The sequence below is a fragment of the Apis cerana genome, linkage group LG2, assembly GCF_029169275.1.
Source record: "Apis cerana isolate GH-2021 linkage group LG2, AcerK_1.0, whole genome shotgun sequence".
In the NCBI taxonomy this organism is placed as follows: domain Eukaryota; kingdom Metazoa; phylum Arthropoda; class Insecta; order Hymenoptera; family Apidae; genus Apis; species Apis cerana.
In genome coordinates, this window is record NC_083853.1 from 5660271 (window position 1) to 5679501 (window position 19231).

The window sequence follows — 19231 nt, forward strand, 5'->3', positions numbered from 1 at the left end:
TGCGGAAGAGATCAAAGGCGTCAGTAGCACCTGTCCTCTAACCCCCGTCTTGTCATCCAGCAGAATTACGCCAGGAGGCTGGGGGGATCCCAACGGATTCACTCTTTTCTCTGCTCCCACTCGTTTCTCCTCCTTCCTTCTCCTCCACCTACCTTCCACTCTATCTCGCTCCCAATTCTCTCCTCTGGAAATTTTCCTTTCCCCGTATTTCTATTATCTCTCCCATTTACTTTTACTCGTTCCTTCTCCCAACAGATTGTCCGTTTCCGTATGTATGTACGAAACGGTTTGATCAGCCTTTCTAAACGGGAGAGAAACAGTCTTCGTTCGGCTTGCTTGGGATCCCTAGGCCGGATTAAACTGCAATTATCTTTATTGCGTGACCCGGAGCTACTACCTGTGCTGGTCGAACACTTCTGCGGTTCCTCCATTTACAGATGAGGGTCGGTTGCTCGTCATCGAGTTTTACTCGTTTATACACACGTTTTGGTCCAGAGATTGATGGAAAAAAAAAAACTACGTACCATCGGAGAAAGTGGAAGATAAATTCGAAGGTGGATGCGAGATTAGAAAGCGAGCTTGTAGAGAAAATTATATATGTCCAAAGGAGGATTAAAAAATTATTCAAGATATGAATGATGTTTGTTTCTGAACCTGGAAAATAGAGCTTTCGTAAGATGAATGAAATTCTCAAGCATGATTTTTTTCGATTAATTTTCGAAGGGCTGCAAGAAACGTTTACTTTCTTCTTATCTATTTCTTCATTGTGAATCTCCATGTGACTGAACCTATTAGATTTTTCTTTGGAAAACTTTAATATCGATTTGCAAAATAATAATTCAAGAGATAAATATCTAGGAGTAGACAGGAAATTTCAATTTGTCAAACTTTCAATTTGTTAACTTAATCGAAAAATATCTTTCATTAATAAATTCAAATTTCATTATTTCTCCATAGATCGATAATACTTAGCTGCTAATAAGTTGAAATAAGTATCATACTATACATGCCATTCACGTGGAAATTACGAAAGGAGGTACAATTCAATTTCAACCAAGACAAGATACTACCTCTCTCTGATCCATCAGCAGACAACAGACACAGAGATTCGGCGTACGTCTTGTGTGCTAACATTTGCACAGAGCATCGACAAAGACGTCGGGGACGATTCACTGTGCCACCACTCGATGCACCGACGAGTTCAAATAACTTGAGCGAGCATAAGTCATCCGTAAGGCCTGAGGCCCCGTGGCTACCCTAGAATTATCGCTAAACGTTATTGCTTAGCCTCCATAGATCTTGCGTATAAAATGCTAGGTTATCCTTACCGTTTATGTGTGGTTAGAAGCGAGGGTGGATCTATGCCGGGCCGGGTTCGAGGCTAGAATTTCGTCGAATCGCTTCGCCCAAAGCCTCCTCGCGGATTTAGACGATCATGGCTCTGAAACCTTTTCGTTCTGCTATTTTTCGAGCTTGTTCTATTTAATTAGAATCGGCTACGGTTCATCACATTGGCATTAGGCCTACGATTTTATTGATTTTAAAAAGAGCTTGTAAAAAGTGGGGAAGTGTTTCTTAAAATTTGTATTTTTAATAGTTACTCATATATAAAATATTAATGAAATTGTTAGAAATAAGGAAGAAAAGATGGGAATGTTGTAGAGAAGAAGGAATGAATAATGAAAAAATACAAAATAAGGGAAAATTGAAAACGTATTATTCTGCGAAATAGTTACAACTTCGTTCGATCCTTGTGGAAGATTCAATTTTGCTATTTTTTGTCCGTATTTTATTCAAACCTAATATGTGCATCATGGTTACTATTTATTGATTTTAACAAGCTTGTAAAAGGTTGAGGAAGGTTGTTTAAAATTTATATTTTTGGCGCAGTATTCCAAAGCTAAAAGTAATATTTATTTTGCCATTTATATATTACGTATCGTTTTGTAAAATTTCAAATATTTAGATAAAAAATTCGACTCTACCCCTATAGATATAATTTATAGTTCTGGATGTTTCAACTTCATTGTTTATCGAACTCGTTTTACTAATTTTGTGGATAATTGAAGAGAAAAATTGAAACTTCTATTTTCGATATTGGTGTTATTCCATTTTCCAGGATTGTCAATAACATTCCATTCTATCATTTTACATTTAACATAATAATAATACGTTTCAAAATCATTATGTCAGGCTACAGTTTCGTTTTTAACAAGGATAATAATAATAATAATCTTTTATAATTCTCCGATTTTAGTATTCCATTTCTCCGTTTCATCAATAATATTTATCTCGCCATTTTTTATTTATTTATTTTTTTTTTCATTTTATTTTGCGCCCATATCAAACATTTAGCCGCATGAAAAATTCCATCCCCCATCATCTCGTTTCACGAAAGATCTCCGGCATCCAAATTCGTAACAGTGACGAGCAATTAATGTCCTTAAACGCGTTAAACGATCGTGTCATCATTATCTGGCTATGCTGCCGGTTCTTCTCGTTCCGTGGTAAATGATATAAAGCACGGGAACGCTTTGGATCCTGCCGCGAGACATTAACTCGTTTTTCGCCTTTTTTTCTCTCTCCCCCCCGGAAGCACGTAAAGGGACGATAGAAATTCACAGAAATGGACGAAGAGAGCATAGAAGCGGAGAAATAGACAGAGAGAGAGAAAGAGAAAGAGAGAGAGAGAGAAAGGGAACATATACCAAACGAAACAGGTCGCTTTGTTGTTAAACGACAGGAGTTGGAGGGTATAATTCACCGTTGTAACAGACTTTGAGCACCGTTACGTACAAAGATCAAAGCCAGCTAAACCGTCCGAACTCCGTGCCAGCCAGAACCATGATATTTTGACGTATTTAATGTTCGTTTCTTGTTAAATGTTGCGTTGATATTAACCGTGCCCGGACGCGCGTTAACAATTCGACTATTCTCTATCACGGTCTGGTAATGATACGTTTGTAACCGGATCGTTCGTATCGATCTATGACAAAAGTTCATTGATTTATTTTTTTACACGAATTAATACCAACGAAAGATCTTCCACGAGAGTATATTTGCGCGTCGAGATGTTAATTTTTGAAGCTTGCAGCTTCTTTTTTCTTTTTACGCGACAACGAATCTATCGATAATCGAACAATAATTTCTTTCTTAAAGTGTTTTATATGTATGTGAATATATCTTGATTATACGGGTAGATAATTTTTAATTCATTCATTATGTTATAATGAGTATTATAAAATTAAGCTCGAACTAAAGCTTTACAAATAATCCATCATATATAGGTTTCTCGTTGCCATATTGTCGATATTCGCGTTTGTCCAAAATTATAGTATTAATCAATTACGTTCTAATATCGTCCCAATAATCTACCCACAGTGGTAAGATAGAAAGGGGTTTCTCATGGGATATATGAACGCTGTAACCGAGGAAGACATTCTGAGTGATTGTGGTTGCGGCGATCTTGACATCTTCTGGAAATCCTCGCCTCTTCTCATCTACATTTGTTTAAGAACAGATTTATTTTTACATATCCCATTGAGTGGAAAATTTGGCTTTCAATTCTTCAATCTCTTAAAAGTAGTAATGGCAACTCGATGAATCGTTAATTAACTTTTTAATAATTTTCTAGAATTCTTACGTATTCATCAAAGTATAATTATTTCATATGGTTTCATAAATGTTGCAGATTTTGCAATATAAAAATAAAAATCAAATTCACAAAAAAAGATTCAATAAGTATTCAATCTTTTAAACACTTTATATCTGACATTTATTAAACAATTCTTTGTGTATCGAAATTAAATCTCCAATTAAAAAGCATTTAAAACTGTATACCCAGTTTTCCAAGTATTAAATAATAAAATTTCTTAATATCCTCGAAACATTTGGACCAGTTTCAAAAATAATTAATACCTGTATACCGAGATTGAGCTTTGATCCGCTTTTACACTATTGTCTCGAGTTATGAAAATTCATATTTCGCAAGGAGATTACCGCGCATAGATTTGCTTTGTGACGCATTGAACTGTATGATTATCGAAGTTCGGAGGCTACAGTGGCCCAGACATCTCCACTATTCACTTGAGCAGACAAAGCTACACAGTTGTTCATAAACGCCGTGAAAATTCTGTGCTCAAAAATTATCACGATTATATCTATATCATTTCGTCATCTTGAATCCTAGAATCGAGTTAATTGTTTCTATGAACTTGTATTTATACGATTAATTGATTTTTCATGAAAATCGCGTAAGCAACAATAACTAGAACTTTAAATCTATTGTCCTTTCGTGAAGAGATTCTTGCAAATTCAATTTGGAAATTTTCGTCGTTTGACAGGTCCATGGTCAACGCGTAGTTCACGTGAGTTTTAGAATTTCATCGTGGAAAATTGTTGAGAAAATTGTTAAGAATTTCGATTCGGGATATCGGATATTCTCGAATTCGAAGGGAGGGTGGCACGCGCGAATGTCGTGATTTGCGATTTACTTACTACAACGAGAAGGAAAATGTAAAATCAGGATTTTCGACAGATGGCCGGAATCTCAGACCTCGGGCCGTGAATACGCGGATAGCGAAGGGAACGGCAGACCTCACGATTTTACGCCCCCGGGCGGACCGCCGATGGAAAAGTTGCGCTCTGAGTGCTTGGTCTTTTTTGCTCTGAGACATTCGTGCCAGCTCGAAATTTTCGAAACATTTCCATCGACGACGTTTTGTCCACTGTGTCTCGTTTTCACCGCGCGCGCTTGTTAACGGAACATCCTAAACGAAATCGATCGTTTTTTACGCATACGACGCTTACGCTCCCATTGTATTAACGTTCCCCGTAAAAGATGGATCGACATTTTTCTAGAAAATTTTTCCACCGGCGATTTGTTAATTCTGTTGGTATTGAAATATGGATAATTTTTAATAACAAGACGGTCTTTTGTCTCTGATCGTCTCGATTATCTTCTTTGCATTTATTTTTAAGGGAAAAGAAACAATCAATTATAAAATGAAATGACTTGATGTCTTGTTAAATAATTTAGATATTTTTAATTATATTATATATATATATATATACTCAAAAAGAATCGAAACTTCAATTTCGACTTCAACACTATCAAATTCATCAGATGGGATTGGGTACAGATTTTCGTTGAATTAATCGTGGTGTAAAGGGATTCATCAATTACCGGGAAAATTTTACAGATCTCAGCCAGGGCGAGTACAAAAGACGGGGATTCGCTCTCTTCGCCGTATTTATCTGAAATTATTAAAAGAAAAGCATTTTCCTTACGCTCCCGCAGTTTAAAACTTCTTCTTTTCAAACCCCTCACGCTCCATCCCCCTCGTGCTCGCGAACGAAATAAAAAGGGATCCGTCGAGAAGGAGATACTGGTTATCCAAGCTTTTAAAGAAGAATTTTTCGCGATTCAAACGACCGGTGGAACGATGTTTTTATACTTTTAATTGCTAGAAATTGGATCTACAGTGTGCAATTTATAGCGGAGAATTTATAAATCTCTCTTTAAAAATAAATTTCCACGATTTGTCGATGAGATCCAAGAACCATAAAAGACTCGAAGATCGAATATACTTGTAATTTATTGAAATTGTATCGAATATATTTCCAATAAAATGTAATTGCGGATAACGTGTACGGCATATTTTATAATAGATTAATAGAAGATTTATCGAAGTGAAATTTTTACACGAAAATTGACAAGGGTTGCTTTTTTCTTTTTTTTTTGATATGCCTTATCAAGCTTCAAATATCATTTAACCACGGTGGAAAGTGAATTATTAAGAACGTTTTTAATGGTATTATTATTACAATCTATTACAACCCAGTTCCAGTATTATAAGTTCCTGCACCCTAGTAAATCGTGACGCGTGGTTGCGCGAAACTGGTTCAAAACAGAGTCGGTAATACATATCTAACGATACCGGATACTCCCCGTCGGATTTATGCGCGCGTTACGTTACCTTATTTTTGCATGAAACCACGCTAACCGAATATTATCGAAGAAATCGGGACTATAAACAATGAAACGTCGTGAATTATCAATTTTAATAAAACGTTTTCACGGTTGATCCCTCGTCGCAATTTGTTTGCTGGTAGCACTGTGTTATTACTTTGTTCCGTAGATGCAAATTGTTTCCAGTTACTTGAGATAACGTTTGATTTATATTTTACTCTTCTTCTTTCCCGAATTTCGTTTTGTATCGATTCATTGAAATCCCGAACGACAATATTCGAAGACATTTTTATGATTAAAATTGGAGTGAATCATGGTGAGGAGGAGGGGGAGGGCGTTACAAATCACAGGCAAAATTAGCGTGACGCGAAGATGCGTGTGGCGAATCAAACCGTGCATTTCAATTGCAATCGAATGTAACCGCTACATTGATATTATCCCGCGTATCGCCTTGGGCTGTGTAGAAAACTAAATTCATGGTTTTGGGCGGGAATCGAGTAAGAAGCGGAAAGTACCGCAACGCCATCGGCTATTCGCGCTTTATAATATCAGAGGAATCGTTAAACTAATACAGATTCGACACGCTATTCATCATAAATATTCCTCTGAATTATTAACCATTTCTCTTTATTATTCTTGTCCACTGTTAATCGGAACATTTTTCTAATTTACACCACTATCTTCCCTCATCATCGTATAATTTCATCGCATAATTATTTCTCGTATGAAGAATCACAAATTCCAGAGAAATTTTAATTTTTACACGTCACATCGTTCCGTAAAGCTATAAAAAATAGAAAAAAACAGGAAACAGAAAGATAAATGACCATGCATTTTTTTTTTACTGTAAAGTTTAGAACATTTTTATAAAAAATTTAGAAATAATTTAGAAAATTTATCGAAACGAAGGATTATTCTTCTATATTGAAAACTGATATTATTTATACGGAATAATCTGTTTGATAACAAGCTTTAATCTTTCATTAATGAGACACCTAGGCTTAACTAGCGATTCCCTTTCTCTTCAATGAGTAAGCGCTGGCAGAGAATCGCTTGTCCTTAACTGCGTATCACGCCCTGGTCTAACTATACAAGATGCACGTAGAACGAACGAGAGGCATAAACAATGCAAGTATCTAGCGGCGAAGGGGTTTGAGCACTTGGCACGTAGGGCTCCCTGCAAGCCAACGTCCAATTACCAGCTGGGCGCGTATCTTCATGGGGGGTCCTACACGCAATTGTTGTATTTCGCCATTGTTCCGCAGCGTGATTGAGCCCATTGTTTTTTCTTCTTGTAATTATCAGAAAAAAAAAGAAGACTCGAAAGAATCGTGGCGTGGAAGTTCGAGTGGCACGAACCACAAATCGAAAATTCGAGGGGGCAAGGTACATCGAGATGTGTAATTCGAGGATGATTGTTGTCATCTTTCCAATTTGTCGTCTTAAGATCCGATTATTCATCATATGATCGAACACGAACATATTTCTTATTCTTTAGATACTTTTTAATGCGAATCGTTCATAGTAGATTTGTAACAAATAATATTCATTAGAGAATACTATGATTGTAACAATTTTCTTTTCCTAGGTAAATATATCGTACAAATAAATATTGCGTGTGTTAAATATTAATGAATAAGAACAACCAGATTAGCACAAGGTAAATAGCAATATTCAACGATTCTCTGCGATATCCATTATTGCTTCGTGCTATTATCGATAAATATCGGTGACACAAACTTTTTTATGAACTCTGTTATTAAAATGTGATCCAACTGGGGTACTTTGCGCGCGAGGAAATACGATTTCCGGCCGTGATTTCGATCGATCGGCAGCGTATTTTCGGGCGATGTACGATGTTGAAATTTCTGAAAATACGGCGAACGTCAAACAAAACGCGAGCCTTCCCGCCCGTGCTAGTCTATCGTGCTTCAAAGCCCTGACGTTTTCATATTTCAATATTTAAAACTGAAGTCGAACTGCATTCGGCCAATCGGGCATTCGGTGGACGAATCCCCGCGGTATTGCAAACGGCAAAAAACTAGAGATGATTAAGAAGTGGTGATGGCATTCGCGAGGCCACGACTTTTTTTTAATGTCACGTGACAGAGGCAAGCAATCTAGTGATGCGATGCTGATAGAATAACATTTGTTAATCATTTAGAATCTAAAAGGATTTTACGAATGAATCGAATCGATAATTGTAAATTGTCGAACGATCTCTCTTCACCTACCTTCCGAAAAAGAAAAATTCTCTTAATCAGTCGCAAACTGTAACCCAGCTTACAAAAATTTCCTTTTTAAATAAATATACTACTGTATGGAACAGACAGTTCGAAATACGTCGATGAAAATGCGACGAATAATCACTGGTTTTCGCACGAGATTGACTTTCTAATTACCATTTTTCCAACGATTGGCGGACACCGGTTGGAGAAAGAAATAGGTCATTGACGATCCGTTCTCAACGCGTTGGTGCGTAATCGAAATTTTTGCGGTGTGACACTCACCGTATCACGTTTCCCTTTCGCCCGGGGCGCAATAGTGTATTATACGTCCACGTAGAATAAAGATCCTTTGACAAAATTCTCCCCGGGGACTCGCTTTAGGGACGGCTATATGGCCACCAGGAAATGACTGAACTGCGTTAGGATATTAGGTTATGTTAAAGGCGTTTCCCCGTAAGAAAGTCGGATGATTCTCGTCGGTGTGGCTTCTGGTATTGTTCCGCTTTATGTAACATACATTCGACGCGTCGCGTGTATCGTTTAAAAAATTCTTCGCACACACAATATCGTGAAACACAATATCCACAATCTACATCTTTATAAAAGCGGACCCAAAAAGTTTCATCGATTAGAACGGGAGTGAAAACAAACGAGATATCGGGGAAAGGAGAGGGCGCGAGTTCGAAAATAATTAATTAACCCGTAACGGCGCGATGCCTGTTAATTAGCAACGGGGCAAAAAGCGGCGCATGGAAGAGGCTACGGTTAATTTCTCGTTAAACGTGTATATATATATGTGTATACACACGCATATATACATATACACGCATATATATATACGATTTCGGATCCCCCGCGTGCCAACTATGAATCGCTTACTTGGGGTTCCCCTCTTTTCTTTTTCCTCTCCTCCTTCTCTCTCTTTCTTTTTTTTTCCTTTTTCTTACACGAACTGCAGAGCAATTTATACGCGAGCAACGGGGGAAAAGCGAGAAATATATATAATGATAAAGCTACGGGAATAACCGGAACGTCAGTTCCACGGAGACCGGTCGTTGGCTGTAACCGATGAAGACATAAACCCATGTCCACGCGTAATTTAGAGTTCTTAACTCCCAGTAGGTGGTTGCCCACCACCCGGGGCTCGAGACACCTTATCGCGCCCACGGCTACGGGCCATCTTTCTCTCTCTCTCTCCCCCTTCCCTCTCCGTGGAGGATGATCTCCTTTTTCCTCTTCCACTTTCGCGCCTGCTGCCGCTCCCTCCCTCTTCCTCCTCCCTCTGAAATATACCGGCGTACATGCGTTGGTACGATGGTTGTTTTACAAGCTGCCGTGCGTAGCGATCGGATTGGCAGGGTGTGCACATAGAGAACCGCGTCGGCACCCTCTCGAGAGAGCAAGAGAGGGGGAAGAAAGGAAGAAGAAGAAAAGGAGAAGCGGGTTTCGTGATAGGACAACGTTTGCACCGTCGCGACGGGTCAGAACCGCCGCAGCGAGAGGCGGCCGGTCAACCAGGGCCCCCGATTCACGTCGACATCCGACCTGACACGTACACACCGAGCCATTACTTTCAATTTATGTTCCTCCTGATCCTTAAATCGGCAAACTTTCGGGGACCGCCCGCGGGGCGCTCGAGCGCCGCTAAAATATATATGTCTTGCGTATAAGTAGAGAGAAAGAGAGAGGGGAGGTCCGCGCGAGCGCGGATCAGCACACGCACAGGTAACACGGCTTCTCGGATGGGAAGAGGAGAAATATGTTTTCGGGGAAGGTGGAAAAGGAGGATGAAGATCGACTCTGGATGAAAGGTGAAGGAGAGGAGGAGGAATCGGAGGCGACTGGAAAGGGGGAAGAGGATTTCGACTCGTGCGTATACAGGGTGTCAGGAACAGAAACGGAGTAAGGAAAAGAATTTTTTACTTTCTGATTAAAAGATTTTCGATTATTCGTGAGTTTGATCAATTGAATTGATTGCACGCGAACAAATTCTAACGAACGAAAAAGTAAAATACGACAATTTTATTATTTTTAATTTTCGTTCGAAGAGAAATGGTCAAGTTGTCCGATGAACTATTTCAAGTTGATTTCTTTCGATACGAAGTGTTTGAATTTTTGTAGTGAGAATGATATCCCCTGCTTGTGCCACTTGTCTTGAAACACTCGGTATATGTCCACGTGCGCGTGATCATGGCTGATCACGTTGGATGAGTCCCGTCATAATTTTTCTTTCGGCTCATAACTCTTCCTTTCGTGCGATCTGGTTGGCTGTAACGATGTCACGTTACGATCGACATGACTACGACAACCGATAAACAAAGTATCGGTTGGATAAGTCAGTGATTGGAAGTTTGCACGCAACGCGTAGTTAATTTAGCTTTTGCGTGGAAATAATTTCGCGTATCGTATGAGAAGAAGTATCGAGAACTATTTTCTTGAAATTGTTCCAATATGAGTTTTCTTAGATAACTTTAGAAAAAGAATATCTCTTATACAATATGGCGCTTCCATATCTTCTTGATATCGAGAATACTTTTTTACGTTTGAATGATAGGTAAAAAGATAAGTATGGATACAAGTATTGAAAAGTTAAATGTCATTATACTTCATTTAACGCGATGATGTTTTCAACGAAATGAAATGGAATGGTTTAAAATTAAGTAGTAGTTCGTTTTTAAACGAAAGAAGCAGAAGAGTGGTTTTATGATCGCATAAAAATTTTTGTACACTTTGCGATTCTATGGTACAAAAAATAAAAGTTCAATCAGACCAAAGTTTTCTCTACAAATTCGTCAAATTATACGAGCGTACTAACGAACCGCGAACTGTTTGCTCCTATAATATTTGGACAATCGCATGATGTTTTTAAGACTACGATTTAAGAGCGAGACCCAGCTTGTTGGCGGTGATCGAAAATATCCAGCCCGGGGCGGCGATTACTCATGAATTTTCATTTATTCACTCGACATTGACGGAAATTCAATACGTTAACTACTTTCCGCGGGTTCCTATATGAAATAAAGCGGGCTGAACAATTATCGCGTTAAATAACTATCGAAGCTGTTGATTTTATTTATTTTTTTCCAATTTTCTTCCTAACCTTTTTTTCTCTTTCTCTCTCTCTCTCTATTTTTTATTTCACCGCGTTTTTCGCGTTAAACGCGTTTCAAATAATTCGTAAGCCGATCGTTAATAGACGAATCATCTACGATGATTCGTATCGAATCAATGGTTGAAAACAGTTTGGCAACAAATTCGGAGAAAATATATACGCAAATGTGTATAAATAATGCAACGTTAACAAAATAAACCATCGGATGTGATTCCGTGCATACGCACATTATTTTCTATTTTCCGTCACTTTGCTTTAAACATCGAAAATATTGGATCGTGATTGAACCGTAATTCCGGCCGCGCAATTGTATCGATGATATTTGATCGTTGAATAAAACTCGTATTTGAAACAAATTTAATTAGAGCGCGCGCGCGTTTGTCATACATTTATTTACTCTCCCGTTGAAATAATATTGTATTTTATTCCCGCACAGTTTCACTCTTATTCCGTACCAAAAAATGCAAATAACATTTCGATTGCAAAAAATAATCAAACTTTCTCAGGTTACATGTTCGTACAATTTTTAGAAATTATTAGAATATTAACTATCCTTGTAAACGCACCATCTTTCGATCCATACTGAATATCACACTGAGATTTTCCTTCTTCAAATTCCATTTTTCATTTTTCTGATACCTTTACCTTACAATCCATCCATACAACACAAGTTCGATTATCGTGTCCAGAAAATTGTCCCTTGAATTTTCCCTTTCATCGGTTAACACCGGTGCCGGCGAGGTTGGAGAAAGAGCGGGCGACGCGCGCGCGTTTAACCGGGCACTAAAAGTTTAATTGGGCCGCGTCGGACGCGTCGTCGCCAAGTGGCGCGAAGGGCGGAAAACCTGGGGAGGAGCTGGCATCCCTTTCTTCGAAGGGGAAGGGAGGGAGGGCAAGTTCTCTCGAGAAATTCTCCAACGTCCAACAACATCGTATCCGTCGGACGCGTGGCTCTGGCCCCGCCGCGTGAAAAGGAAGAGGAAGGAAGCAGCGGGGGAAGGGAAGGTAACGCGGGCAGAGGGGGAGAGATGGGGCGGAGGGAGAAAAGATAGAGAATTGTCTCCGACAATGCGATCCCTTCCAACCTGGTGGATCGAAGTGAGTTTTGAAAATGTATGCGCACACGGCCAGATTCACAAGGAGGGCTGTAAACCCCGCCTTAGGCCAAGCTCGGGAGGGTCCCTTATATTCCGCACTAAATTTCACCCTATACCGCCGGCAGACGACGCCGTCCCCGCCCCACCCCGCGATCCCTCCGTTTCTTCCCTCACCGCCGCCGACCATGTGTGTACGAGTTTCGTGCCAAAGCAGTGACCCACGAACCAACATATTGGCGTTGTTTGAAGAACGAGAATTGCTCGACGCTCGGTTGGGGTTCCGCGCGACAGGAGCTTGAACGATCGATCGGGTAGCCGCGCGATCCGTGCCCCGGCACGGCTGTAAATACCGGCAGGCCTCCTTTTGATCGTCACGTAGCCGCGTAATGACGAGTGCATTCTTCTCCTCCTCCTTTCTGTCCTTCCCTTGCCCCGTCCGGAGGGGATATCCATCGAATCGAGCTGAATCGTGAACGACGAGCCGGGGGACCATTTCCTTTCTTAAGATTTCGAATCGAGGAAGGAGAAGATTTTCCGGAACGGATTTTGGGAAGAGGATACACGAGATGTGCGAAAGGAATTATTGTAAAAGGAAATAACGAACGTAAGTTTAATGTCTATTGGTAAAAAGAAGATTTCGAAAAAAAGAAGGAGGGAGGAGAGATGATAAGTTTATCTCGTTTGAGCCTCATCTATAAAAGTTTTCTTTTAAAAGCGATCGATGGCTTTCCATTCAACTGAAAAGTCTCACGCGACTCTCCTCCCGTATCTCCATCCAACCAAGGATCCCTTCCTCGATCTTTGAATTTCTTCCAGGTCCCCGAGGTTTCTAACCTCGAATTTATCCCGTCGGGATTCCATGATAATTGAGGTCTAGGTCCCGACGCGCATCGGGAGGGATATTTGTTCTCTCCACTTAAAATCAAGCCTCCACGCATTCCCATATTACGCGGTTTCGTGCCGCTGCTGCCGGGCCAGCTCCGGAATGCCGTAGCGTGCGCGCCGCCCACGCTGCATCTCTTGTCTCGCACGCACACGCCGAGCGGATCATGCGTCCCGCGTACTGCGATGCTCGTAACGCGCACGGAGCAAATCACGAAGAAGTCGAAGACGAAGGCGAAGAAGAAGAAGAAGAAGACGAAGAGGAGGAAGAAGAAGAAGAAGAAGAAGAAGAAGAGGAAGAGGAGGAGAAGGGCTACGTGTGCGGGTCCAGGACGGGACGGGTGCGCGTTAAGCGAGGACGAGCGGTGAGTTCACGCATACACGCGCTCTCCACGGTTCGCGCACAGATTAAACTCACGCACAGGCCGGCCCCGGGGGCGGCGTGCCAGCCAACTAATGAGAGAGGCGAGCGACCGAGCGCGATGATAAAGTCTCTTCAGAGTTCTCCGTACCAGGACCCCGAATCTTTTCTCTTCTCGCCGCTCTTCCGCCGACTTTTCTCCCCTCCTTCAACATTTCCGAGCAATCTAACACTAGCACCTCGGCTACCTCTTCTACACACGTGCCTGCACGTATCTAGATATACACGATCAGGTTGTACATGGAGAGATAAAAATGATCGAACGTTATCGATGAATAAGGATATTAACAAAATCGTTTCCTTTTCACACAGACACTTATGCTAATCATGCTTATAATACGTGTTAGGAACCATTTGCGCCCAACTACTCCCGATGGCCTCGTATTTTCGTATTTTCTTGCGCGCTCTTTTTTGAGCGCACCGCTTCCTTGGAACAAGCTTTTAGCATGCACGTAAACGCCCCGTAAGGAATCCCGAAGGAGGAGGATATCCGAGGATCGTGTTCGCGCCGTAGGTGAACACGGCGAATGCTCAATAAAGGGCGAACCAATGTTTTATCACGAATTAAGAGGCGCTCAACATGGCGCTCGCCTACTATCCGATGCGTTCCGGAATTCGGATGCAGGGACCGGCTCGCTTTCGAGTGCCACTTTCGATCACGCCACGCCACAGGCCACAGACCATTCTTCCCTACCGTACTCCGGGATTTCTCCTTTATCGACGGGAGGAATTGACACGCGCTTATTAGAATCGGCCGGATAATGGCGCAAATATCGTATATATACGAGCGCCGATTTGCGAGGCTTATTCCTTCGATGCGAGGAGCAGAGTGGGCAGGGAGACGTATCGGGACGTGTGCCGTTTTCAAATGCTACCGGATCACGCCACGCTGCGGGCGATTCGGCCACGGGAACGGACAGAACGTCGCTCATAGTGGGACGAGAGAGGCTTGGCATACTGTTATTAGAATGGCCGCATAAGTACCTGTATACCTAGGATGCATACGTCTTTCCGTGTTTCGCCTGGCAAAGATGAACACTAATTTAGGAACGCGGTTCCGTTGCCGCGGAGGATGCGGCGAGAAACTTATGGTTTGGACGGAGAGGGGGATTATTATTCCAAGCGATTTCCTCGGGGGTGGAACGATTCGAGCGGTATCTTGTATTTATTTAGATGTCAGCTTTTCCTAGGTCGGTTTATGGATCTGCTGGTTTATCGTGGTTCTTGGATTAGATTGTGAACAAGTCGATGGAAGGATTAAAACGAGGTATTTTATTGACTGAGTGAACTTATTAAGAGATTTTTAATGGATCGTAGAATCGGAAAAAAAAAGGAAAAAGAAGATACAATTTTCACAGTGATGAAAATAAATCCGCGATAATATCGTGCTCGATATTCCGCTCGCGCGGAACACTCTCGAACCCTCTTACAAAAATATCAAGCTTCAAAGGGCGGTAAACCCTGTTCGGATTCAAAGTAGTAAGAAATCACATTTCAAAAGAACCCAAGGAGTCCAGACGTTAGGTAAGCCAACAATTTGCATGCTATTACCGTGAGGCGTTTGTGCTTGGTGGCGGGGCGTTTTATCGCGGCAACCGGGACTTGTTTATTGTAATTACGAAAGTTCGACTTACCAGTCTCTTTAGCTCAAAGTCTGCCGTCGAACTCGAACGCGTAATGGGCCGGAAAAAGTTCAGGATATTTGATAAAATAAATTATCAAATAATTATTGCTCAAACGTGTTTATCACGTTCTCGTTATATCAATTGTAAAAAATGTGCATTGCATAAGTTATATCGTATTTTATACATATTAATTAATAGATTTTTATATCATTCGATGGAAGTTCGAATTCATATAAATGAACAAAAATTTGATACTGACGAAAGTAAAGCTTGATATAGAACTTGATAAAAATACAATTCCTAGGAAAGCAACAATGTGTAAATAGTTTTTTTTTGTAGCCGCTGTAGTTATTTTAAAAGAGTTTCAATCAATATTAAAGAAAAGAAGAAAAAGAAAAAGAGTTCACAAAAAAGGATCGATGTAACAATGCGATGCAGAGTACATAGAACCATTTCGTGGGCGTAATCCTCGAAGAAGCGTGGGGTAGAGGAGCCGTATTCGCGGTGGAAAACGTTTGAAAGGACGAAATTTGCCACGCGCTTAAGTCAACAAGCTCTTCACCGCCCGCGGTTGAAAAAAAGAGAGAAAAAAAAAAAAGAAGAAGAAAAAAAGGAGAAGAAGGGGAGGTTATTCAGTGGGCTTTCAAGATGCACGAATGTTTTCAGAAAAATCAGCTCCAGATACGCACATTTTTACGGTCCTGACGGCGGTAGCACCTGACAGCCTCGAGCTGTTCGTGAAACGTGAAAGGATATATACCGAGGACGCGTCGCGTTTGCGGTCCTCGTGATCAATAGGGATCAGTATCGATTTCGTAGGATCTGTTTATGGCAGCGGACGGATCATCCGGGATCTATTGATTCTGTCGTTCCATCAATCGTTTTCCCTCTCGTATAAAGATGCTTACGTGAAAAAAAAAAGGAAAACTGTTATTGGAAGGAGAACTCGGATAGAAAAAAGGGAATCATGTCAGGTTGAGTTTGTTACGCGTGTAATGCCGTGTGTGAAATTGTGCTGCGTAAGTTTAGTAAAAAATTATTATACTTTTTCAGATTCGTTTATCGAAATTTTTTAAATTTCTGTTTATGAAAGATATTTATTACTTATAGAATTTTTCAAATCAATCTTCTATCAGAATTCAAAAAGATTTTAATTTAAAGTTTTACTTTCTTTTTTTTTTTTTATTGGAAATATTGAAATTGATATTCATCCGTTGGAAACGAAAGGAACGAATATTATAGAATAATCAAGTTTGCGCGTGTTTCGAGTATGCCTATTAGAATTTGCCGGAGTTATAGATACATCATTCAACTTGCTGTGACGCGGAAACCACTTAGACGCGGCCAAAGTTAGGTCATCGCTTCGGATTATTAGGTAATTAGGGTAAGATGGTCTCCGTGACCATCTCGATGATGGAGAGGGTCCACGGTATATGGCAGACTACCTACCGATAGATAAACACATGGGCAGATTACACAGCGCTCTCGGCTCTTGCATGGATATATGCAATTTAACTAGTAATTTCCAACTTACACCGGCTTAACTTTGGGAGTAATGATGTGGTAGTTAAATTGCATCACACGAGCGAGTTATGGCGTTATAATGTGATGTGCTCTGGAACAAAGTGGATTATAGTGGATTTCTTAGCGAATAACTTCCCGGTTAGCTTGCGAAGCTTCGTTACAGGAAAGATTCTGTCTTTGATCGTACGTACGTCGTTCAACGAGGCAAGTAAATTTCTTAATGATACCTCGCCGTCAAACCTCGACCGAAGAAAATTTAATTGGAAAAGAAAATTTCGTTAACTATGCTCACCGTGTCGTCGTACACGTTTCATTTTCAATCCCATTCGTTCCTTTGCATCTTCTACCTCCAGGATAGCATGATTTTTAAAATTATAAATCAAAATTTTTGCTTTATTCATTGTACAAGATACGTAAACATCTTTATCTTTCAAGGTAATTTCTTTATCTTCAAGATCATTATTAACGTGTGATAAGTAAAACTTATCCGATTTCTGAGATTCGAGGAAAGAAAGAAATAAGAAAAAGAAATAGCTAATCATACGATATCTCACTCGTATCGTTAATTCATGCTCTCGAGCGTGGAAGAGGCCAGGCAACAGGCGACCGTCGATAGATAGATATATCGGGGCAACGACGAGAAGTCTAATTCCCTCCTCCATCGAACGCCCTCCTAGTCGAGGCGTTTGCACATCGATGTCCGCCCGATGCAACATTGTCCGCAGGTAAGCGCAAGATATCGAACATCTACGGTGCCGTATCGAGTTTTTCACGACGAAAAATCATTCGATTTGACCCTGTCGACCCGACGAGTTGCTTACGAGTTCAATCGGTTGGTCTCGTTAATTGCGCAACGCCCGACCCGTTGTTCGTCGATCTTGCATTTCTCGCTTCTCTATCCGCGGGCTATTCACGAATCACCGTGAATACCCTGGAGGATCGCATCAGGTTGTTCCTGGGCGCTAATATAACACCGGCGCTTCCTTCTTCTCGATCGAGTCACGATTTAACATAGGCGTGGTGCGCCTCCTCTTACAAGAAGATGGACGGTTTGACCTCTCCCGCGAGTCTAGCGGTTCGATCAGGGAAACTGGAGGCACGTTGTGACGATATATACCGTTGCCTCTTCGTAAAAGTAATCACTTTCCTTACGGAATCCGGGAAAAATATAGAAACACGATGAATAATGGCTCGATAGATCTTTCCGATTATCGATCGAAATGATTATTTGTTCTATTCGCGATTAGTCTTCCTGAATATTAAATACACGTCTTTAATCTGTCCATTGGCGACTTCGAATCGCAACTAGAGCAACAACACGATGAAATAAAGCTAGGATTCCTAAAGCTACGAGAATAAGAATATCGTTTCAGATATCGAATTCTCTTCTGTGAGAAGAGAGATTTTTATCTAGAATAGATCCATCGAATTGAAGATTCATGGTATTCCTGAAGAAAGGAATAGGCATAGAAGGAATGCGACGAGAATTCGGCAAAAAGACAGGAAGTAGAGATATCGGTAAAAAGAGACACGGAAGACGGCGTGAAAACCTGCCGAAATCTCCAGAGAGAAAAACAGAAGTCTCGACGTGTCTTGGAAGTCTTTTCTTCACTCCACCTCTGAACGTTTCTCCTCCTTTAACCGTGCACTCTCCTCTTGATCTTCCTCTCGTTCTGGGAACCTAGGGGGTGAAAGTGCCGGGTGGGATGGGCAGCGGAGGTAACGACAGAGCAGGGCTGTACGAAGAAAAGGGGCTGTAGTCCTAGTTCGCTGGGAACAGGGTGGTGGGGTGGTACGTAGTCGGGCGTATACGTACAGTAGTAGCGTAGTAGTAGCTCGTCAGGAGGGGTGATTGCGGAGAAGGAAGGGGCATTGATCGGTCATGCGCAGACGATGCTAAGCATTCGTCGTCCTTTTCGTGTTACGCGGCACAAATGTATTGGCGTCATACAGTTATCCAGTACGTCCTAGGATTAGGGATGAAAAGGGTGTGGTGAGCGGAATCCAGCCCTCTGTCCTCGTCGCGCGCACGCACACACGTTTACGCATCGTTTACGCGATAACTATCGAAATATATATCGATCGCGTATTCGATCTTCCTTTCGATTCATCATACCTTCGATCTCTTTCGAGCATTCCCTTTTTATCTATATCCATATTCAATATATTTTTTCCCAATAGTTTATTTTTATTATTTTTATTATTATTATTATTATTTATAATTGTATCATTTCATAAACACTCGCGATACCATGTCTATATCGATAAACGTAGATATAAAGGGAAAAATTTTGAAACCGTACGAGCCGAGAAGAGGTATATGCGATCGGTTGACGAAGCGCGACGCGTTAAACGAAGCGCGCTCATATAG

The 19231-nt window shown here is 41.0% G+C and overlaps 1 protein-coding gene and 1 long non-coding RNA gene across 7 annotated transcripts in view; one reads left to right on the forward strand and one right to left on the reverse strand.

Annotated features, from left to right (window-relative positions):
- Positions 1 to 19231, forward strand: part of LOC107994245 (transcription factor AP-2-epsilon) — a 236105-nt gene that overhangs the window by 6053 nt on the left and 210821 nt on the right. For 2 of the 4 annotated variants that reach the window (XM_062071885.1, XM_062071891.1), the window contains exon 1: positions 17423 to 17585. The exons of the other annotated variants lie outside the window; for them this stretch is intronic. The gene's annotated coding sequence lies outside the window, so the exon portion shown is untranslated. Of the gene's footprint in view, positions 1 to 17422; positions 17586 to 19231 lie in introns of those variants that run through there. 4 annotated transcript variants of the gene reach the window in all.
- On the reverse strand, positions 428 to 15949 carry LOC133665717 (uncharacterized). 3 transcript variants are annotated; one of them, XR_009828963.1, is made up of 3 exons: positions 1329 to 3797; positions 1071 to 1257; positions 428 to 654 (listed from the first exon to the last, which is right to left on the reverse strand). It is a non-coding gene; the product is annotated as an uncharacterized LOC133665717 (long non-coding RNA). The 3 variants fall into 3 exon arrangements; XR_009828964.1 differs by lacking the exon at positions 428 to 654 and adding an exon at positions 11957 to 15949 and having other exon boundaries at positions 932 to 1257; positions 1329 to 1523; XR_009828962.1 differs by lacking the exon at positions 428 to 654 and having other exon boundaries at positions 797 to 1257.